At 39.6% G+C, this 24,493-nt stretch overlaps 3 long non-coding RNA genes across 5 annotated transcripts in view; 1 reads left to right on the forward strand and 2 right to left on the reverse strand.

The window, feature by feature from the left end:
• LOC123976013 overlaps nt 1-12,524 on the reverse strand; it is a 52,326-nt gene extending 39,802 nt beyond the window's left edge. For 2 of the 3 annotated variants that reach the window (XR_006826217.1, XR_006826218.1), the window contains exons 1-3: nt 12,386-12,524; nt 12,058-12,182; nt 6,636-6,735 (exon numbers count right to left, since the gene is read on the reverse strand). This is a non-coding gene — a long non-coding RNA (uncharacterized LOC123976013). Of the gene's footprint in view, nt 1-5,046; nt 5,732-6,635; nt 6,736-12,057; nt 12,183-12,385 lie in introns of those variants that run through there. The other variant, XR_006826216.1, reaches the window with a different exon arrangement.
• On the forward strand, nt 254-9,449 carry LOC123976014. The gene is made up of 6 exons (XR_006826219.1): nt 254-344; nt 972-1,292; nt 1,582-1,636; nt 1,736-1,898; nt 5,679-5,781; nt 8,611-9,449. It is a non-coding gene; the product is annotated as an uncharacterized LOC123976014 (long non-coding RNA).
• Nucleotides 12,525-13,051: 527 nt separating the features above from the next.
• On the reverse strand, nt 13,052-13,511 carry LOC123975950. The gene is made up of 2 exons (XR_006826196.1): nt 13,332-13,511; nt 13,052-13,246 (listed from the first exon to the last, which is right to left on the reverse strand). It is a non-coding gene; the product is annotated as an uncharacterized LOC123975950 (long non-coding RNA).
• Between the last annotated feature and the right edge of the window lie 10,982 nt (nt 13,512-24,493).

Genomic DNA, 24,493 nt, shown 5'->3' on the forward strand with positions numbered 1-24,493 from the left:
TTTGCATCGGTGATCAGACAGGGAGACAAGCGCTCCGAGAGTAAACGGCACGCCCTCTGTGAGTAGTAACCATGGCAACAGCTTCTGTGCGCTACACAGCTGTAGCCTATTTAACTTAAGTTAAATTATAGGCTAACGTTACATAACTTTACCTGATAGGCCTTCATCTAGTTTTGTGGGGATGCTCTGCCATGTGAATTCCCTCCTGTTGATGTCCTATTTAGTAAACAGTTATAGAATCTGGAAACTCACAAACAGCGAGGATCAGTCTCTCTTCCAATGATTTGTGCTCCGCGTCATGTTAAAAAAGTTCAGGACAATTGAACTTCGGGAGTGGACGGCATGTGCGTGAGGCGACCACCTCACCTCACTCTAACAGGGACACTTGCTACTGAACACAGACTGTTTCTGCTGCTCCCTGATAAAAGAAAAATGTTTCTGATGATACCTGTTCAGAAAAAAAACAAGAAACCAGATTTACATATGTTAACCTGCTCAGAAGGTGCCTGTTGTGATCTCGGCTCTGGTAACTTGTTTTAATGTGCTAGATAAAAGGTAATGCCCTGGCAGTGGCAAATAGCTTTGGTTTTATATTTGACTTGATTACATTAATGTTCAAGTTGAGATTCACAAGAAATATTTTATTGTTACTGTGTAAAGGGAATACTGCTGGTAAAAAAGCACCTTAAGTGTTTGCAAACCACGTTATTGCACTTTTGTGTATATAACAGTACATTTAAACTAAAAGTGCGCAATACACTACTTTAGAATTCATTATTCAGTTTTGCGCATAACAATGCGATTAATCGTTTTAATCCTTGCCCAGCACTATGATAAATATTTAAAAATATATATGTAAAAAATATATATATATTGCAGCCAGGAGTGAGACACAGCACACATTTTTACTTGCCATGACAAGAAAGCACAGGTGTGCCCACTAACATTAACAATAGCTTAATTTCCTGTAGGTGTGCCAGGAAGCCATGGCAGTGAGTCAACACAAACAGTAAGGCATGTGACACTGGGACACCTAGAACACAGCCACCGTTAATATGCTACACCTGAGCTTGACAAGGCAACTTGTCGGCCTAATTATGTATTAGCATTTGTTAGAATGAATAAATGTGATTTGTGAATTTAATGGATCACTTTCATGAGGTTTATGTAACTATTGATTAATCTATAATAGCTTAAAGTAAGCACTGGAGCAGTCTGTAACAGCCAGGCTGTCACACACGAGCTGGCATAGTGCAAGCCAGCAAATTGATGGCTTGCTAAAGGCAGTGTGGGTGAGTCTGAGACAGGCAAGCTCTGTCGGAACACACACACACACACACACACACTCTCACACACACACACGCACGTCTGTGTAGACTATATATACACACACACACACACACACACTGATTTATACACACAAATACACTCTGATAAACACACAAGCCCAAACACACAGACACACATGTAAGAAAAGCTATTTTTCATGTCTGTAAAACCTGTGTTTTTTCTATGTTTCCATGTGACTTGTCATATTGTTTACTGTTACAGCATAATAGACACTGATCTTCTTTTAACTAGGCTATTTTGAGTCCCAAGACAATTCATGCAGGGACACAGATCATTATCTTCCATGGTGTGTGAGTCTGTACCACCACACAGCCGAGTAAAACTCCTCCCTGATTGTTTTTCCTTCTATTATATGGTGTCAGAATATTTTTCTCTCTTTCCATAGAAAAACGTTTCCTCATCTCAGCAGAGCTAATCTGTCTTCCCCAACAAACAACTTGCGCTTTGACGATCAATCTCAGCATCGAAGGCTTGAGTCATACTGCTCTACTGCTTCCTATTCAAACTCCGTGGTATTAATATCCACCCTAGAGAACATGACCAGACTGGTAAGGTTATTAAGATATGAACCATTAGCTGGTAATGTGGTGGGAAATGGCTCATGACCTCCACCTTAGTATTTAACATTTAAATGTACTGCATGACTCATGACAGCCATTTAGAGAAAGGGGAGAGAGAGAGAAAGGAGAGAGAGAGAGAGAGAGGATAGAGTGTTTGTGGGAGTGAAAGACTGAGAAAGAAAGGGAGAGAGCGAGAAAGCAACAGCAGAATAACTTGTTAAATTACAGGTCTGACAAAGGGGGTGATTGGAGTTTGTCAGGTGAAATAAGGTTAAAGATATTTGGAGCTGATGCATATTCATCCATTCATCAAGCTGCTTTTTTGTGTACATGTGATCAAAAATACAGCTGGTGTGTTTACTTGTTTAATCAGTAAAAACTGTGCTTTGAAAAGAAACATTTATTTTTTATATGACATTAATTATTATTTTTTTTTTTTTCATATAATATGTTAGGAGTAACAATATTGAATGGAGTAATGTTTTTATGATGCCCACACGCCAGCATGCAGGTGCCACAATACACACTCCTGTCGCTGGTTTCATGCTATCCTGCTGATCAACAGTTGGCGGCAGTATGTTCATAGAAGGGCACCATTGTGAACACCGCTGCTAACAAAGCAAAGAAGCGGAAGGCTGCAAGCTAGCTTACTTTGATGTAAACAATACATGAAGTAATATTTAAAAAATGGGTTGTTGTGTTGTTTTATGATGAAGGAAATGTATTCAACACGTACTAAGCCTCGAGGATACACAAAATGAGTTTGGATAACAATGAATGTAAACAGAAACTTGTTTAAAATCCCAGAGGCCTTCTTTAAAGCAAAAAGAAAGTCATCTCTTTGTTCTATTTTTTTCTATTATATTTTTATAGTTATTTCAACCACAGCCTGTTTGCATGTCACCCTGCAAATTAAAAAATATATTCTTTTACCTGTTATAAGCAGGCACCAGACCTGTGGCCTGTAGTACAAAGGTTTAACCTACTCAGAGTTAACTCAGGGTTATCAATCAAACTCAGGGTTGACAAACTCCGACCGCCTACACTAGTGTTAAACAGTATTACAACAGTGCATAAGATGTTGGTTAGTTGAGTCTGTGTTATGGTGCGTGTTTGCATAAAAGGGTCGTATTCGGCCGTGCAGACAGTGTTTTTTCGCTACGGCGTATGCTCCATATTTTCCGCAAAAGAATGCACATTGATTGTGTCAGGAAATGAGGAGTTTAAAGACATGTTAACGGCTAAATCTAATATTGTGGCGGCCGAGGGGCCATGGAGGATTGTTTGCCATCGCAATGAGTAAATTTGTAATTATCTTCACAGTGTTCATGTTGCAGGCTGATTCTCTGTTTTGTATTTTCTGGACTCCTATTTTATGTGTAATATGATTTAGATGTAAAGGTACAACTGCACATTATGTCCATAATAAAAAATGGAGCCAGGGGAGAGGGGGAAAGAATTTTCAGGATTACTGTGGTAGATTTACGAGAAACTTATAATCACAAATCTGCGAATTAAAAATATATATTCTCTGACATTGTAGTCCTACATTTATGAGAGAAACTCTCATAAATAGTGTTTTTTTTTTTCAAGGAATCACATCACTTCACTTTGCAAGGCTGCAACATCACACACCACTGCCGTGCAGTGGAAAATTATATTAGATTTCGCATTGAGGAAATCCTTGTGAGTTTATCATTATATGAATCAATATATGAATCACTACATTATCATGCACCTTAGGGAATTTGCCGTGAATTGGGCGTATCCAGAAGAAAACACCAGAGTGATTTAGATTTTTTGTGACTTTAATTTCAGGGAATTTTCCTTTTTTGTTCTTGTAAATTTACCACTGTCATCTTGGAATTGTCTTCTCGGTTTATTAACCCCTACCCTGGCACTGTATTTTTTGGACACATAAATAAGTCAATCAAAATATGTGAAAAGATTTAGGATAATTCACTTGTAGCCTACAGATTGGCTACATCTCAGAAACTCTTCCATTATTGAATTAAGATCTTCTCCCTAACAAAACAGAAGCTGCAGGGCTGGCCGTATAAATGTAATGCTATTGAGTTAAGAATAATTTCATTTCAGCTGCAACCCACTGGAAAAGTCAGGATGAAATCTAAAAATAATAACATGACACAAATTTACTCCTGAAGTTACCTGGATAAGCCAGTTACCTCGCTTCGCCTTTTTTCTTATTATCAACAAAATCAATTAGTTGATCCTAGTAACAAGTATTGTGTGTACATAAATCCTGATATATCTTATTAGCCTTAGTCATAGAACTTTATTGTTGTCCATGATGTTCCTTCATTACCATGGACATAATCACTGTCATTTATTTTGACTCAATCCCACGCACACCGTCCTGTTGCCATAAATATTCACTAGCACATATTAGTCCTTGGTTGTAAATAGTCCACTACAAATGCACCATTTACTCCTGTTTGAGAAGCATTTGTTTTGAGAAATTAGTTAAAAATGAAACTATTTATTTGTGACCTGTTTTTAAAGATTTAAGTAGAAAAGTTTTTGGGGCAGAGTGCAACAGACACAGAAACATCTTCCAGCGAAATGCGGCTGAATCAGGTGCTTCTCAGCTCGAGGACAGCACATTTCCAGAGACAAAAGGGACTGGAGTGCATTGATTTATTCACAGCATTTAATAATGCAAACAGCCTAATGTTTCAAGAACACTGTGTCTTCATCAGAGTCAAAATGGACACAGACATGAGGCAAACAACCTAAATCAGGTGTGCTATTGTCATTGGATAATAGTCTGTGTCGAAATGCCATACCCTTAAAACTATGTCAGGAACAAAGAGCACAGGCATCTCTTAAACAAAGAAAGTACAAACATCTACCAAATATAACAAATGAAATATACACAGTGTTGTGGTATTTGTTATTAATGTGAAAGCCAGCCTTATCATTTTCTTCTCCAGCTTGTTGAATAATAACTACTTGATTAGACATATTTTGATTAATAACATTTGTCTGATTGTATTTTGTAATTCTTTTCAATAATGTCTCTCTATAAAAGCACTTTGTTGCTAATTTTTAAATATGCTCTGCAAGTAAATTAACCCAACTTGAGTTGACAATGTTTATGTGGTATAAAGTTTATTACAGCCTCTTTGCACCGAGATAAACAACAATCAGAGCTGAGATATATCCTGATTTGTGCTGTTCAACATCCACTTTGCCTATGCTGCACAGCTATAAATAGTTGAAGAGCAGATGGTAAACAAATTCATCTATTCTTATACAGAGCTATGCTGCTCAAATACCTCATGAATGAAATCTGCTTATATTACAGTCATATCAGTCCATTTATCAGGAAGTAGACTTAATGGAAGGAAAAGCTGCACATGTGGCACACTTTAAATGAAGCTTCCAGCTTTAAATTGCTCTTCTGTGCCTCATACACTTAATGGCTAAAATGATGTCTTTGGTGAAAGTCGAAAACATTTTGGGTCCATGAAATCTGACATACACAAGCTGATATATTCTGGGAGGCCTGCCAAAATGGATATTGATGAAGTAAGTAACTATGACCCCTGTTACCTTGGAAACATAGCCAAACTGACCCAGTTTTCACAGACACACACATTAATTTCCTGAGATTCAAGATAATAAAGGTCTGAGGGAGAGGGCTAACGTAATATTTCACGCTAATTATACTCTGAAAATTCCTTATAATTAAGTTGATATAATTAAACTGTCCGATGTGCCTTCAGCTCTTGTTCTTTTTCACAGCTTGATCATCATTTAGCACCTCAGACAGCACAGATGTGATCTCCACACATGCGCTGAAAACCAAACAAGGCGAGAGGGAAAGAAAGGGAGGGGAAAAAATCAGGTGAATAAATAAAAAATGATGAGGCCGAAGGCTTCTATGATACTAGAAGCCTACTCTGCCTTTCAAAGGAAAACACAACCTTCACTCTTACACTGTTAAGTATCGTCAGTCTGAACTGTTCAGAGGAATCTATTTTGTGATGTAACTTACTTTATTTTTCCGAAACCACTTGCAATGTTTACTGTTTAAATTAGTGTAGACTGAAAGCCTTTGACTGAAAATGTGGGTACTATTAAACTTCACTAGCTTTGATACTACGCCAACAGTTGTTTTAAACAATTGAGAAATGTTTGCAGCTTGTATGGTGACACACGTCCTGCTTGACAATGCCAATAATATGTGTTAAAAACAGACTAAGAGCACGTTTCACTTTATGTCTCAAAATCATAAGCAAACATGTAGGGCCAATAGTATTACATTAGCTAGCATGTTTTGCCATCACTGATTCAAATAAACGGTACAACATGTTCGCCATCTTTTTTGTTATTCTGTCTTCATTTCTGTTACTTCTTGCTGCTGGAGGGTGGCAGAAAGTTATGAATTTCAGCTTTTACATTTCTTATTTGATGGATCAGAGATAGAGCAGCTGGAATCTAAGTTAAAGTAGGGAATTTTCACCAATGAGCTTTCAGGAAAATTATAGTATCTTTCACCTCGTTGTTTTGATTTTGCAGCCCGCGATTTTAATGTTTTGGTTTAAGTCTCACCGTTCTCATCAACCTTGTTTCTGAGAAACTGTTTGTACTAGAGGGTGACATGGGAGTAAATTTGTTGTGTGTGTTGTTGGGTGGTGGGGGAGTCTTTAGGCAATTATATATACAACATATACAACAAATTAAAATAACAAAACTTACATAGCTGATTTCATTTGAATTTTGGTGGCTGCACCATGCATCATCAATCCACAGTCCACACATGTCATGCAGGGTCGCTGCAACCAATCAGCAGAGCAGGCTGGACAGAATAAAAAAACAGTAAACTGTGAAAAACAGAAAGACTAAAGAAAATAGCATTTACTCAAATTAGAACATTTTATTTATATAAAAAAACAGACGTATTGTAAAATGATTTACATGCCGCCTGCTCCTATTTCATTTTTTCCTGTCTCGTCCCTGTCAGGTGATAGTGAAATAGTAAAATTTGAAATCCACAGGATTCCCTAAAAAATGTCAGCCTCCACTCTGTATGCTACCTGCCCAGCACCAAATGGATAACGGATAAAGTCTGCTAGCTGTTGAACATATTTGAGCATTTAGGCACTAAAGATCCAGATATTAATCACAGAAATTGACCAAAACAGAGCTCAAAGGTGAGTGATTTGTTAGGTGAACACAAACAAAACTGTTGCGTCGTGTCTTCTGGTTGTTGCTGCTAACACATTTTTCTAGCACACCTTTATAAGATGTAAATGTGTCAGTGCTGTGATTACAGCTTATTCCACTCTCCCAAAGTGGTAAAAACAATCAATTAATGCTGCTTTAAAATAATATTCGCGCAATGTGTTGTTTTTGTCATTCCCTCCTTTTTCAACATTACAACACAAACACAGTCAACATCACATCTCTTTTCAAACATTAAAACAAATTAAAACTCATTCATAAATAGCCTTTTGTCACTACTTAAACCCAAAAGTTAATTTCCATGAGAGCAATTATTATGATTTTGAACCATTAATTGGTAAACTCTGGCTTCCACACCAAAACCCCAAGATATCTTTAATTACAATCTATAGTAGACTCACACATACTAGATTAGGCTCCTTTTGAACTGAAACTGCTTTGAAAGACAGAGTTGAGTTTCAAGTTTTCTCAGGAAGATAATTATTCATAGGCTGTCAGAAGGACGGTTTACCCAAACAAAGAAGAAAAGTTTGGTGACAATCCTAAATGCTCTGTGACACTTCCTCAAATCCTCTTACAAAGTTGAGCCTCAATCTGTTTGTTTTAGCAGCTGACAGCAGCTTCTGATACCAGAGGTATCTTCAAAGACATTCTTAAATACCCTCTTCTAAAAGACACCACTGTAGACAGCTTTCAACTCGCACGCGTTTTACTGTAGCTGGAGACTCACATTCAGTGTACTCTGCAGCATGCTGGTATAATATGTCTTCTGTTCTTGCCAAAAACACAATACACTGCCCTTACTTAATTTTCCAATAAATTCCCCAAACACTGGTTCCTGTGCCGAAAAAACATTTGAGCTATCGGGACACGAATCTGTGCAGACACAGTAGCTGAGTAGCACCAGTGTCCAGCCCGGATAAAAGCTGTCCTGCCAGGTTTTAAGAGCCAGTAGAACTGCTGACACTGCAGCTGCTGTCCCATCAATAAAAGCAACCGTTCAGCACCATCAAAAACTCACACCTGTATATAATATCCTACACATAAAGGCAAACACACACACACACACACACACACACACACACGATAAGGATGGGTCTAGAGAAGATGAGACATTAATTGTGTGATAAAATCATTTATTTTGGATGAAAACTACATGATATATCACTTAAGTCAAGACTCTCTCGACTGTATAAATAGATTGTTGGAAACAGAGTGAGCCTGTAATTTCAGAGACAAAGCTGCAGTAGAAGAGACAGTAGCAGCTTTTGACTGTGACAAACCAACGTGATATTATGGGATGGCGTATAATTAGCATGCCACTTTTAAGGACATTTTGCGTGTCATGTTGAAGCATTGTAAGCGTTTCGCCTGTCATATTTAGAGATAGTAAGAGATTGTCATCAAATACACTTTGTTGAATTAAGTGAATATTTCTGCATGGAAAGCTTGCTAGCTCTCTGTTATTTGTGTGCTCTTTCCTACACAGGCCTGGCTCTGTAAATGGAAAACAAAGAAAGCGGTGTGGACCTTGCTACACAACATTGTTCCAGCCAATCAGTGACAGTTAGTGCTCATGCACATGAGTGATGGGGCAGAGCGAGAGAGAGTTCTATACACCGGCACATTCGAACGTGGTGATCTGCAGGGACTGTGAAGAAGGAGAGATGGCCGAGAAACAGCCAAGGAGGAAAAGGTCTGAAGAGTATAACCAGAGAAGAAAGTTATATGACCAGGCAAGAGTGAAGACTTTTTTATTTAACCTTTATTTAACCAGGTGAGTCTCATTGAGATTAAAATCTCTTTTGCAAGAGAGACCTGGCCAAGACGCAGCGTAAAAGAACATAAAGGACAGTTTCCAACATAAAAGACATCAAGTACAGATACATATATAACACAAGCCCCTGTATTGAATAAGGCACTTGACTTCAAATATCAAGAATCCCTCTGCAGAATCACTTACTCTCCCTTTAACGTTGTTACAGATGCCGCATTTCATGAGTTTTGACCATGCAGGAAAGGAGGAAGTCAGGTGACCTTTGTCTTCATGGTTACAATAATAAACATGCGGTTAACGTTGTGAAACGGGCACAGTTAGGTTAGGTTTTGGCAACAAAACTAAATGGTTTGTGTTACAATAAGTGTTACAATAACTCTTCCTGTTTACGTGCAAACAACCTGGGGATTTCATTGTGAAAAGTAGGAGGCACTGCTAGAATATATATTCCTGGAATGTTGGGTGCCAGTTGTTGACCTATGTGTACTCAGTTTCATGGTATGTTGAGTTGTGCCATCTCTGCAAAGTTCCAAGTGGGTTTGGTGAAATATGGTGGAATTCATATCCCACTTTTGTTTTCTTTGTGTTTTGTCTTTAAATCATCTTGGTGTTAAAGACTAATAAAAAAGTTTAGCACCTCAAATGTTTGACTCCGCCCACTTGATAGAGACCCCCATGTGCAAGAATAACACAGCGTCACATGCAGCACGCTGTCGTACGGAAGTAAACAAAGAGCCCAGGGGTTAGTTCCAGTTAGCTCACACTTGTTAACCGTCCCGATTTTTACAGGAAACTCACGTTTTACATCCCCCATTTTCTCATTTATTACAGTTTTTGGCGTTGTACATACAGCATGCATTCTGGATGGAAAAGTAGCTGCAACCAGTACCAGCCAGTAGCTCAGACTAAGGAGCTAATGCTATATGCCATGAGTACAAACACTGGGGATGGATTCACAAAGTTTGCAGACAGTGAAACTGACAAAAGAAGTTTGAAGAGGCTAATGGTAAATTTTCAATAAAAAAACCTCTTGTTGAATGTAATTCCTATTCTCACCTTCCCAGTTACATCTGCAGCCTTTTGAAATAAGTCTGTATTTTTGCTTACAATTCATTCCAGTCCATGAAATATTTTGTGAAATATAGGTCACACAGTTACTACCCATTCATACTAATAATACTGTTTACTTTTCTCATGAGAATGGAGACAGACTATAGCATATAGACATACTGACAGGCTGAATGTGTTATAGCAGCTCCTGTAAAGAGATCAAGAGATCAAGCCGGTGACTTCTACATCACCTTTACTAATACAATAAAACAAAATACACAGACAAAAAACAAAGTTTTGACAACTCATCACACATGACTTCACTTGTGCTCCACAAAAGAGGAAAAGATTTTAAAATTCCTGTTGTCAGCTGCCTCCACCTTTTTAACAGTCTATGGCCTCCACGGGGCTTCTCGGGCATCTTGGAAGGGACTTGCTCAACGTGGGCGGAGTCACGTTTAACGTCGTCCACATTGAGCACCGCCCTGATTTGCACACTGCAGTCAGGGGCTTCTCATGCACGTTGCAAAAATGACCTGTTGCAAATGCTGTCAACAATAAAACTAAAGCTACAAGAACCCCAGGGAGAAGTAGTTGTGTCCTGTGTGGCACCTAATTCCACAGGCTATCGAATTTTGAACGCGAATTATCTCCTAAAATATTACTATGACAAGCACTTACCAACTTTGATGCTGCCTAATGTTTACCTCAAAACATGAGACACTGTAGTTTCTGTATCTAAAACCTTTTTTGACATCTAGTATCACAGTACCATCTATCAACAGTAAGCAAAACACTGCCCAGGACTGGAGAAAATTTCCAAAGTACAAGCAAATTAGGCAGTTTATCCTACAAAACATTACAGTATTCCTCAGAGACAGAAACAGCCTATTGCTTCACTGTTCCTGCTTTTTACTGTGGCTTAATATGGTTGGTAATGATGGAGCATCTAAAATGTGTTCCTTCAGGCATGACTGGGAGTAATGGGCCCTCCAGTCACTACTGTTTATCTTCCTGGACAGTTGATGGCCCTCCAATGTGCCATTACGCTAACTAGGTATAGCCTGGCTGCCTGTGTGTGTGTGTGTGTGTGTGTGTGTGTGTGTGTGTGTGAGTGAGAGAGAGAGAGAGAGAGAGAGAGCGAAAGACAGAGTGAGAGAAAGCATCTGTATGAATGTGTGCAGATCAGATCTTTGCACCTTGACACAGAAACAAAACCACTGCAGAATTCCCAAACAGTTAGCCATTATTATTTACTTGCATGCTAAATCACACACACATTGCATATGCAATGACAGACAAATCATCTACATGATTACTCATTAGGATTGAAGCATGCACATGACAGATGCATGTGACACACACGCATGGACACACATACACATAGATAATGGTGTTGAGATCGGTGCAATAGAGTGATGGCTGCAAGCCAAGCTGTTTTACATTCTGCAGGGCGTGTGTGTGTGTGCTAGAGTGTATCCACCTGTTACAGATCGCGTGTCTCCAGCACCCTGCGACCAGTGACAGGCTTGTGATAAACAACCACACACACACACACACACACACAAGGGGAATATACACACAAACCCAACAGATGCAACAAATGCACCTACAGTACATCAGGACACACAACTACACACTCAGAGGCACACACATATACACAGACGCCCATATACACGCAAAGAGACTCCCTGAAAAACATATGCATACGCATAATCAAACACACACACCCACACTCACACACCATGCCATCACACTTTTAGTTCCCCATCTCCATCATCCCAGGCAGAGGAGGAAACATACAGGAGGGGGGGTCAGAGAGGCTGGGAGGCCAGACAGCAAAATGACAAGCCCAACCATGTGAATACTCTCAACCACACGCAGCCATTTTAGCACTCCTCTCACTTCACTGATTTTGTCTCCTTTATATTTTCTGACTTGAGCCTCAGTGAGCATGGGCTGTCTTTAAAGTGTTAATCCATGAAATCTGTATATAATTTTTTATTTATTTTTTTGCTGTATCTGAGGTGCTTAGTGCTGCTCATTACTGGGGTGTTTCTGCACGGCGCTTCTCAAAGTTCTTCTGTCAGTCACACAGTGTATACTCACTTTCTGTTGATGAAGTTTGGGTTTCTGTAGGCGGTGCGCTTTTCTTTGTCTCCTCAGTCATGGTGGCTGTCACTGCTCATGTTGATTACCCACTGTAGTGCTTTGTCTACTTATTCCAAACAAACCTGAAACAGACAATGAATCAAATTTTTTCCCAGGAAAGAATACACCACATGCTGGTTCAAACAGTCAGAAAAGTGAAAGTTTTCATAAAGTACTGTGTCAAAGCTATCAGAAATAACAATTATTTAATTAAAGGTTTTGCTGTAATACTCAATACCTCCCCCTCAGGTGTGTCACAGAGCATCCAATCATTATTTTTTCTCACCCAGTTTGTTTTTGAATCTGCATTCACTGCAAATGTGAAACCCTTCAGCAGTACACCCATCGTGTAGCTTCAAAGGTTCAGCCGATCTGTCCTCGATCTAAGTTCTGAGCCAAGAGGTTGGGGGAAAGGAATTTTTCACCCTTAAATTGTATTTTTTTGTGTCAAATACTCCATTGCCAAGAATTCCAGAAAAAAGTCTGTATCCACATTTTTCAAAGAAAACAGAACTCCCACCCATGACAGCTGATAAACAACATCATTGAAAATTTAATGAAATATTTCTGAAAAAAAGTCTTCTCTGGTAGACCACTTGATTTCTCAGCAATAAATGCACTTATGGAAATCATGTATTTAATACAAGAATAGTTTTAATTAATAATAAAAAAAATAACAGTAGAAATTTAAAATTAATTTACCTAATTAAATTGTTTCTCTGTTGTCTATTGATTATTTTATGTCAGATTTAAAACCAGATTAAAACTACTAAAATACAATAAATGACTGGCTACAGAGTATCAAGTTTGTACAATATTTAGACATAAAGGGGGTTCCTCAACCTCTGTCTTTTAAAGACCACCATGAAGTATTTTCCCCTCATCCCTCACTTTTCTGCCACTGCAAGGCAACTGATAAGCTTTCATTGGAGGATTCAGAGGCGTACACAAGTTAGATGTCAAAACACACGATCTGATTTATTATTTACAGTGCAGGAAAGAGAACGAATGATTTGGGATAAGCGGGGGTTTCCAGACAGAGCGGGGCTTGGTATTGGCGTCCTTCAGTTCAGGGCGGAGTGGCTTGGCAGGCTGACAGGCAGAGTTCAGGTAGACAGGTGGGCAGCGTCTCGGGGCTCGGGTGATACTGAGGTGGACAAACAGGACGTTAGGCAGGGTTAACAAATAACAATAATAAATAGATGCAAGGAGTTTGACCAGAGCAATTGTACCGCAGGAGGTAAACTGATGAACTAGCGAAGAGTGGGAGCTGAACCGGAGTATTTAACTGCACGGATTGATTACTGGTTGAGCCACAGGTGTGAGACACTGCAGGTGGAGAGGAGCCAGGATCGGACACGCCCATGAACACGCATACACACACACACACACACACACACACGACAAACGAGACAGACAGAGACAACAGGGGAGGGGAACCACAGGGAGAACACTAGGAAGTAGGAGGAGGCGAGGCCTAATCGTAACAGCAACCACATTCCAAGAAAAGAATGTTGATAATGGACAATGTCTTTTTTTAATCCTTTCTTCCTAAGGTAAGGGAAAGATCATAGGCTGTGAGACTCCTAAATTTATCTTCAGCACTCCACCATGTAAAATAACATGGTTATTTTAAATTATTTATGTGACTTGTTATTTATCCACCCATCTAATGTATATATTTTTTTATATAATGTTTTCTTTTTTTTTTATCATAAAGAGAACTCCATCTCATTATACAATCCTGTGTTGTAAAATGCTAAGAAAAATCTACCTTGCACCTTGTACCTCTTTCTAAATACTCTCTCTACCACAAGAACAGTGCTGTCTTCCATTTTTGTGCCATAAAGCAACCCATCAGATTTCCCATTTCATCCAACACAGGAACACAGGCTGGTAACGATGATGTTGTTGCTTCTGAGTAATACTATTTTCTCAGACATGGTAATGGATGATTTACGTTAAATGCCATGTAGTACCTTTAAAAAGAGCAGGAAAGAAAAAAACTGAAAATAATGATGGCTAAGGCAATCATCCTAGCCATTTATGTTGTTTATCCTTGCATGTCATGCAACTGATGTTGCTGCAGTGCAATAAAATTAAATGGAAATGCTTCCTAAGTGTAGGGCGCAAGAGACACTAAAACAGCACTATATATATATATATATATATATATATATATATATATATACTATATATACATAGTATATCTCCAATATCCCAATACCCACAGGCTCCATCTGTCTATTTTGAGTCAGTGGAACAGTGATGCATTCTTGTGGGATCTCCTTACTGTGAGCAGTCAGTCAGTCATCAGTGGTCAGAGTATGGAAACATATAGCAGGGGTCAGTATGGCCCCAGAGAGGACCTGTCTGTACTGTCAGAGCGTGAGATGGATATACACATCACAGCCGGGCCCACGTGGCCGGCAGGAGACAGTAAGCATGCGTGTGTGTCCTGTGCAAATGTGTAGGGTATGCAGGTAGATGTGTGTGTCTGTGCAACTGTGTTATTTTGTCAGGACACATTTGCAAGTGTGCTAGTGTTCTTTCAGAAGTGTGTGTTGTTGTGCAAGTGTGTGCGCTGATGCGCTTGTTTGTGTGTGTGGCCTGGAAATTATCTGGTCATTCATCACTGCCTGAACAGCCGAGGCTAAAGACCATCCATCTTCCCCCCTTTCACAGCCAAGGCTGACACTCAAGGTGTTTGTATGACTTAATGTTCCTCTCTGCAGGATTTTGGAGCAGCTCGCTCACACATCTCCGCGTGTGTTTTTTGTGCTTGTGCATGTGTGTGTGTGTGTGACTGTGAAGCTAATGTGAAGGTTTCTCTCTTTGTTTTCCTGCCTGTTTGTCTGGATGCTTAACTGCTGCAACAATGGTTTGGTGCCACAGGCCCCATTAAATCAGGTTTGCATAAACATATAGAGTAATGATTGTGGTGAGGTTCAGACTTTCTTGACTTGATAGTCTAACGTGAACTGCAGGCAACTGCAGGGGCGGGGAATAAAAATGGCGCCGTCAAGTCAGACACGTTCTACCTGTGTGAGCTTACAGTGAGCTGAGATCAATGACTGATCTCACAGTATTTGCAAAGAAAAATGCTGCGAGACCAGGCAAAGATGTGGTTCCTACTTTGTGCAGCCAGAGGAAAGCAACTGCGGACTCGGAGCCTGCAGCCGCCTTGCCCCCGTGAGGTTTAAATGTCATGTGACATGGTGATGTTTTGCAGTTGGACACAATTTCTAACCATCATGCATTACGTTATTATTATATTACGTTAAGGCAGCGCAGCACTGCATGAAGTCAAACGCACCTATAAATATGGGTTGTAATATGCTGCTTGCACTGTCAACCCACACAGCCGTATTTTTGGGGAGGAGGGTCTGTTCATTTCAAAACTGATCCAACCTATTTGAATGTGTGTGTATTACATGTGTGTGTTCCCATCAGTGTATTAGAGGAGCTCTTCTTTGTATTTATCTCTAGTTTAAAGCCACATCCAACTGATGGCTGGAAAGTATTGGCAAAAACAAAAGCTCACCACTGTTATTGACTGCCTCGGGCTATGACCTTAGAAGAGTGCGTGCACTTGCCTGTCTCTCCTGGCTTGTGTGTGAGTGGGTGCTTAAAGTCCTTTCTACTTCTCCCACCAAAGGTCAGCCTTCAGACGGTATTGAGCAGTGCTAAAGGTGAAAGAAACGTGAAATATGTAAAATGATAAACTATGAAGCAGCACACTCCTGTTCTCCTGCCGCCCGGCGGCGTTTGAGTGGGATGAGAGCTTTCTGGTGATGTATGGAAACCATTGGAATACACTCAAATTAATTACTGTTGAGACATCAGTGCAGCTCATTGCTAGTTAACAGTCACTGGAGTATATTTTGTATGTTTATTTTGTTTAGTTCAGATCTGTAAGAAATTATTTTTGCAGCAAGGCAGCATAAAAACATAGCCACAATAACAGCACAAAAAGGTAAATGAACACATTAAAAGAACATAATATAGAATAAAAATACAATACATGTTCATGTGATAAAAGCAAGAAAAGCAGCAGCAATAACGATCAGACAGGATAGTGTGTATTAGAATTTAGAGTGCTTATTGTACATGGAATAAAAGAAAGCTTTATTTTCAGAAACCAGATGGAAGGATGGTAGACTAAAGAGAGGATGGTCTGGATTTCTTTTAACGCATTTGTCTGTGTTACAGAGAAGGCTACTGTTCACCAATGATTTTACTCACTACCTTCAGAATGTTTCTCAGCTGATATCTGTTACACATTTAAACAAATAAATCAGCACAGAGGTGACGATTGGTTCCATGATGGAAATGCAGACTTTGTTTATGTTCTCAAGTATGTCTGAAATCAACAAGAAATGATCCAACAAAAATCATTTCATTAGCGGTGGGGTTGTATTATTCTTTTTTTGAGGAGTACTTCAACTGATGATCACCAATTTCATAAATAAGAATGAACAACTCCATGACTCGTTGCCAATAAACAATGAATAATACAAGCTTCTCAAAGTAAGCATTTACTGCAAAGCTTATATACAATGAAATGTAATATTGTTTGTGTATAGGCCATAGTGCTAGGCATTATTGGTATCTCATATATCCAAATCTGGTTGTAAAGAAATTTTTTCTTGGCTGTGAATCCTGCCCCACATAACAGAGAAATACAGCACACCCACAGTGATACACTTGGCAATGGGCAGGTAGTGCACCTTTGGCCCATACTTGTGAATGTGTAATGTTATAATTCACAGCATAATAACCTACACAAAGGCATAATTTACTACAGCACTAATATATTGAATTGCATTACACTGCGCTGGTACCTAATAAACTGCTATCTGTGTATGACCAAATATGTAAAGCTGAATTCTGCTAACTTTTCAAGCCATGGGGCAGGGACATATTTTGGCACCCTGGTTTGTTTGCTAGAAAGTTAGCAGTCTTTATTCATTGTTTAAAAGTTCACAGTTAATCACAAATTATAGATTTGTTATTTGAAGCTTATTAAGTGATTTTGACCACTAGGAGGCAAAAAAACTTGAATCAAACTACTGGCAATACAGGCACATCCTCATGACTATTATGGCCTGTTACCTGTTAGCAAACAATAGCTTTCAAATCACTCAAGAGACACAGAGCCACATGAAGCATCCCATTGAAATCATGTTTTTTAACACTGGACTAATGTAAGCTCATTATTCACCGGCCTTTTATCTCGGGTTAGGTTTCCACCAGCTCTTGAGAAAATAATCTGGCTACATGCTTGTGTAGAGGGTGGGAAAATTGGCCTCTATTAGAAATGAAAATAAAAAATCTGACACCACCCTATTTTTAAAAAAGCATAAGCTTTGTAAAATATGGTGTAAATATACTGAGATCAAGTGTACAAACTACCGGCATGTTAGATAAGTGTTCTGCAAGATTTGTGAGCGATATAAGCGCTCAAATACAGAGTTTGAACAGTTTTGTGTCGAGTGTATTTTCAAGCTAGCATTCATTGTTGTCAATGCCTAGCTAATGTGATGTAGATGTAACAGTGTACAAAGAACATTTTTTGTTTATTTTACGTATACTATGAGAGTAACAAGGTACAGGAGAGTATCCTCATGTGAAGGAAAAGTTTCGAATTTCGAGTTCACCAGAATATGTGAAAATACACTGAGTTTGTGACGTTTTTTTGTTATGACCATCACCAGCTGATGTTGACTCGTGAATACACTCACGTAGTTCTAAAGCAGAAGGGACTACACATAGAGAGGAGTTATTGTTGTTTAATTGTTAAATTTATCATTTGTTTTCATTCATTTATCATGTGTTTTGATGTTGCAATTATGCAATGTATACAGCATTCCACAATATATTAAATATTGTTAGTGCCAGAAGGAAAGTAAACTATACTACGTAGGAGTTAAGTTCAGTTGAGTGTTAAATGAGATGTACATGATGTGACTGACAGATGACTAAGTGTAAGCTGTAACTGAAGATACCAAACTATGTTTTGATTAAGGATAACGACATGGAATTTGAAGAAGATCGTTAAAATGGGTTATGATTTTAGTACGGAAGAAAAAAGATGGCTCTTGAGTTGGTCACACACGTATAACTGGGACTGTTCCTTACTGCTCTGCAGTCGTCCAGAACTTTGTAGCAAAATAGCTACTGGCCCAGGCACCCCTAGGCTTGAGGCCACTAATACTCACGTACTCTCTGCAGTTTGGTAATGGGAAGTTAGTGTACACTCAGCTTGTCTGAGCCTGTTTGCTGGAAATGACTCCCTATGGTTTTATATTGGGAGGTTGGTAAGAGCCACGAGACGGAGGAATAAAACAGCTAAAAGCAACTAAAAGCTGCGTAAAGCTGCTGAAAGCCACTCCTTATAAAAGTGTCAATTACTGCGCACTTTGGTTGGTTGATTCTCAGGGGTTTTCTCACCACCAGCAACCAGTTCCCATTAGACTGAGCTATTATATACAATGTCACTATCATAAATATGGGTTTTAACAATACATAACTGCCCTTTATCATGTCTTCCCTGCCCCTTTTTTTATTTGAATCAGTGCAATCCAACATGAAATAACTACAATAAATGAATAAATAAAAATGCCGTATAAAATGCAACATGCCGGTGAAATCAACCACAGCAACATCACTAATTTACTTGTACGTCTAAGGAGCGTTTATTTTTTCTCACTAATGGAACATGCCCTGCTTTTTCAGTGCAAACTGCAGAGTTACAGCTTAATCTTCCCTGCAGCAAATGCATGCCCCAGTGAGCTTATAAATGAAATATGCCACCATGCCAAGCCACTGTGCCTCACGACCTTTCCCCAAACTCCCCAGCTCCCTGCTCCCTGATGCTCGTCTACCTCCAGCCACACTCACGCACGCGCGCGCGCTCACACAAACCCAAGTGAATGTCCACACACATACGCAGTTGAGCGGTGGGACTTCCACACGGGCAGGCAGGCAAACAGCCAGACAAACACTCACATGTATACAACGTGCCCTACAAAGGGATTCCCCCCCCCCCTTCTTTTCTCTCCAGGCTCAACAAACAAACACTGTTAAGTCGCTCTTTGTATTCATGTGCCGACTTTTGTGTCAGTGTATGTTTTAATCTGAATGGATTTCAGGTGCCTTCATTGCCAAAGCCCACCTCCCTTTTCTCTCCTTTGATCCGGCAGCTGACATTGAAGCTCTCTTCCTCTCCTGCAGCTCTCTCCCTCTTTTTCTCACTTTCTCTCAACCCTCAAGAGACATCACAGTCAGTCATCTATCACTCTTTCCTCTTTGCTCCTGTTTCTCCCTTTGCTCCCCACCACCCCCTCCACTCGTGAATAAACAGAAATCTGAAATCTCTAGATTCTCTGGATTTCACAGTGCAGTCTGGAGGCTAATATTGCTGCCATCTCTGATATCCAGGGTTCAGGGGGTCACCCTGGCTGCCAGCTTTTGCGGCCTCATGGGTCATGACCCGCCAGAGTCCGCAGAGTCGGAGGTTAAGTCACACCATCCCTGTCTCACCATCCCCTTATTGATACAGTACCAATGAACACTGATGTTACAGCACAGTCCCAACCTCCTCATTTCCCTCACCATCACCGCCTGAAGCCTTTTTGTCACTTCACACTAGGTGGCAGGTGTAGAAAAAAAGCATATGTCATGTGCTATTTAAAATGGTTTCATTCTAACAGGCAACACATCCCCAACAAAAAAAATGTATCTGTCACTCTCTCAAGAAACAGACATGAGTCTATCTTCAACATGAAACCTTTGACAGGAAAGCTGACTCATACTTATGATGATAATGATTCCTCTTTCAGATTGTTTTGTCAACTGCTTTTTCTAAGGTCAGAAACGACCTGTCACTTTCAATTGGCAGACAAAGAGTGACTGTTGTTTGTCATATTTATTTGAATTTGTTCCTTCTCATATCTTCATATCGTCTTTCAGAATCATTTTCAGCTCTCTCCACCTTCACCGTCCTGCAGCTGAAGTAACTGCTTGATTGAATTATGATTTTAGTAACGACTTGAGGGAATATTCAGTTTTCCATTGCGGTGTGAAATAGCTCTCTATTTTTTGGGCGGTAAATGGCTACAACTTGGCGACACCCTTTGATTAGTTTTCTTTATTAAATAATTGACAGTGAATACCTCAAAACCCTGAGGAGCATCAGCATATTAGTTTCCAGCCTGCATACAGCAGAATGCAATCAATTTGAATATATTACTTAGGGAAAGGATTCTGAATAAATGGACAATTACTTTCCATGAGAACCATTGTAACAGCAGTAGGGTGGCTGATATTATCATATTAATCGACTGAAGTAAGCTTATTTCCTTAAAATGGAATTAGTATCACAGCTTTTTAAATCGGCACGAACACTGACTAAAACAATAGATTGTTTGATTTACTAATATTTAGTGTTGGCAAACACATGCAATAATGTTGGTAAAGCATGTTATTAGAGATGCTTATTAGAAAAATTAAATGTTCCAGAGGTTTATATTTAGTCTTGGAGACTGTGCTATATTTCTTCATGACTCCTTGATGAATGGCTTGGCCTGAACTGTCATCTGTAAGTGATCACCCATGTTGGCTCCATCAGAGTTTGGTGTGAAGGGCACGGTGGGTATGAAAAGGCAGCTTTTCACTCAGTAGTCACACACAGTCATCACTGCACAGCCTTTCATTCCCTTACGGCCTGTTTGACATGACATGATGTATTCACTGGCTGCATTCACTGTTCAGAAATACCTGGCTGTTGGCCTTACACTGGTGAGGTTAATCTGTTTACATGAACCTTTGATAACCTGTGACCTGAGTCTCCATGTTGCCGTGAATGAACCAGTTAACAGAATATTACTCAGAGCTACACACAAAACACTTCTACACGTCCAATTTCTTGTAGACTGACCAGTAGGTACTTCGTAATAGAGGAATGAAATTTCTATTAATCATAATGATGGCGTCCACCAGCTTTTTCGGCAAGAAGGAAGGGCCTGATTATGCTAAAGAATAATGATGGCTGAGGGTGCTGCAGTGCCACTGTTCTGAGCAGCATTACTTTTCTGAGGTGGATAGGTTTAATAACATTGTACAATGTACTATAAGTTGGATTTCTATTAAAAGTTTTATTTCTCAAACCAAAGCCTGATGATATCATCTCAGAGTGTCAGACTGTAGAAAGTGCCATTGGGGACATTATATTGTAATTGTTTTTACTGGTTAGTAGTATTCCTCACAAGAACAAATTCTACTAACTAAAACTAACTACACTTTATGTGGAAAGCCTCTTTAAACAGGGTTTTAGCATTATTCAGGTTTCCGATCATCTGCACAGGCTTCTTGAATCTGTATCAAGTGGGGTAAGGTTATTACTTTCACTCTGGGATTTCTTTTCTAATCCAATATTTATTTGTATTTCAAGTTTGTCTTTTTCCGACATGATACACATTAACATAACTGGCAGCAGTTCTATATTGAGAACAGTTAATAAAAATACATTTCCTGTGATATTTTGTATTTTCTCTTTGCATCAAGTTCAAATGTAGTTTTCAACCACAAGCAGTGAGGCAACAACATAAGTCATGTGTGTTAATCCTGATTATCAAAGTACTATGCCATTTTGATATTGGCATGTTTTAGGTGACATAACGCCTCCTCCTTTAATTTAACATATGTTTTGATAAGTTCATCTATCTTGCAAGTTTTCAAACTGTGAAACTGGGCTCACCTCCCCAGGGAGACACATGAGCCACCCAAAATAGCTTTTTCACAGCATTTTGACTTGTTATGGCAGGAAAGGCACAGATGAAACAAGTTTTATTAATGATTGCTCAGTTGCATAAAATGTTCCAGTAAGCCCTGACTGTGAGACAGCATGCACAAAACAGGATTGTGGAACTGGCTCACCTAAATGGAATGCAGTTGTTTTTAATGTCAGCAGTTACACCGGAGCTTTTCCTGCTGTGACACAAAATGTTTGCATTGGAAAAGGTCTGTTAAAGTACTTTCAAACCTTAGCAATTGATTGTTGCAATTTGCATCACAATTTGTACTGTACTCAGTGACATTATATATCAGCAAACGTGTTGATGATGTGGTGATCACTAAAGCCGCGTTTCGACAAAAGGAACTATACCCCGGAACTAGCAGGTACCTTTGGAGGAACTCACTGCGTTTCCACCGAAGGGACCAGGGTCTAGATTTAGTTCTAGGGTCTTTATTCTACCCCCCAAAAAGTCCCTGCTCGGGTTGTAGTACTTTCCGAAAGTACCGGTATTTTGGAGGGGTGGGGTCTTGCCTTGCAGTGAATTTCTGAATGATCGAGTAGAGGCTACTGGCTTTAAATCAAGCGTGTCGGCTGTTTTTACGACTGCTCCTCTCTTTTCTAAATCACAATCAACAGTCAGAGAGCACACACATGTCTCGCTGATGTCCTCCCTCTACGTCGCCATTAAATGTAGGCTATTGCTTGGAAACAGCAGCCAGCGTGCAGCGGTGTGTTTATAGCTAACAGCTGATGGAGCTGTGCTAAATACTGGGTCCGAAGTTGTTGTTTTAAGTTTTCAGTCAGGATGTTTTTACACAGAACCAAAGTCGGTCTCCTCTCCAAAACAAACAGAACAGCTGACTACAGCAGGTAATAAAGCTCGTTAAAAATCCTGTTACTCCAACGCTCAGGCGACACAGACGTGAGTGCTGCAGCTGATCTGCAGCTCCTGTCGGCTGGAAATGTTTCAATAACCTTCCAAACTGCGATTTTATTTTTGTGTTGCTTTCTCTATGCTGGAGTTATTTTAAGAACTAGATGGCTTTATCCAGTTTGTTATTAAATTTGTAACAAACTTTATCGTGTGTCTCTCCACTATACTCCCACACAAAAAAACTGTTTCAATGGTCAAGCATAGCCTGTAGTTTCTCATTATATTCCAGTCAAATCTCATGTTCATTTAAAAATTTTGCTCATGGATAGTGGTTATAAATAATGATCCCTGTCCATCGCTTTGGACGACATACAAGCCCACGTCAGCTGGTTAATTTGCCTAATCTTCGCAGGTCTTTAGACCACGGGGGAAACACACACAACAATGGGCTGATGGAACCTTTTAGTTCCTTGAAAAGAGATCCGATGACTTTTGGTGGAAATGCGGCTTAAGACAATAAAATCATTCCTGAAAAGAAAGCCTATCCAGAGCCAAAAAAGTTGCATTTCGGTCAGATGAAAGGAAACATACAGCACCGCCAGAGCTAGATGAAAAGCTGGCATCAAGAAGGTGAAGCGGAGACTATCGACTATCTTTCAGAGTGTTGCACAGAGAACAACCTACTGCTCAACGTCAGCAAGGAGCAGATTGTTGATTTTAGAAAAAAGGAAGTGAAGACACACCCTCCTGTCTACATCAGTGGTGCTGAGGTGGAGCAGGTGAACAGTTTCAGGTTCCTGGGAATCAGCATCACAGAGAACCTGACATGGTCGTCTCACATCTCCAAAACATTACTAACTGGCATGGGATGTGCACGGCCCAGGACCGGAGGGCTCTGCAGCAGGATACTAAAGGACAGTTCCAACCCAGCTATGGCCTGTTCACCCTGCTGCTCTCTGGCAAGAGATACAGAAGTATCTGCTGTTGCAACACCAGACTGCAGAGGAGCTTTCCCCCCAAGCTATCAGGCTCTTAAACTGTAATTCATCCTCAGCACTGCTCCTTTGAATATAATTTATTTCTATTCAACATTTTTATAATTGCTTTTATGTTACTGCATATTGTCTGCTTCGTAAGCAGAAGGGAGTTACAAACTCAGTTTCACTCTACAACTTGTTGTGACAAATAAATAAACCTTGTACCTTGAATAGTCAGAAACAGAATGACAATAGGTAGATAGAGTGCAAACAAACTATACTATGAATCTGGGAAGAAAGTGATGAGCAACCTCCAGGTTCCACCAAACACTGGTTGGGCCACACAACCTCCTAATACTAAATGCTATACATTTAATTTATATTAATTGGAAAAGACTGTAAAAGTTAAAGTTAGTTTTAATCAACTTGACAAACATACAGTAGGTAACATGGATTTAGGAGGGGTTTTCAAACCAGTATTACCTTCCTTAAGTTTACATTGTGCACAGCTTGAGCATATACAGGATGTTCTGCAGTAACATAGCTATGACAAAATTAATGTATGAAAGGTGGAAGGAAGGATAAAAATATGCACTTAAACCAAATAAAATGCTCTGCAAAGTAGCTGTAATCCAAACTCTTCACCAGTTAGCTGAAGAAAGAATACTTTATGTTGCCATGGAAACTAAAAATTGGTAGTTGTCCAGATTGGGGGGGGGGGGGGGGGTGGGGGGGAAGAAGAGG

This window comes from Micropterus dolomieu, linkage group LG09 (assembly GCF_021292245.1).
Source record: "Micropterus dolomieu isolate WLL.071019.BEF.003 ecotype Adirondacks linkage group LG09, ASM2129224v1, whole genome shotgun sequence".
NCBI lineage: Eukaryota > Metazoa > Chordata > Actinopteri > Centrarchiformes > Centrarchidae > Micropterus > Micropterus dolomieu.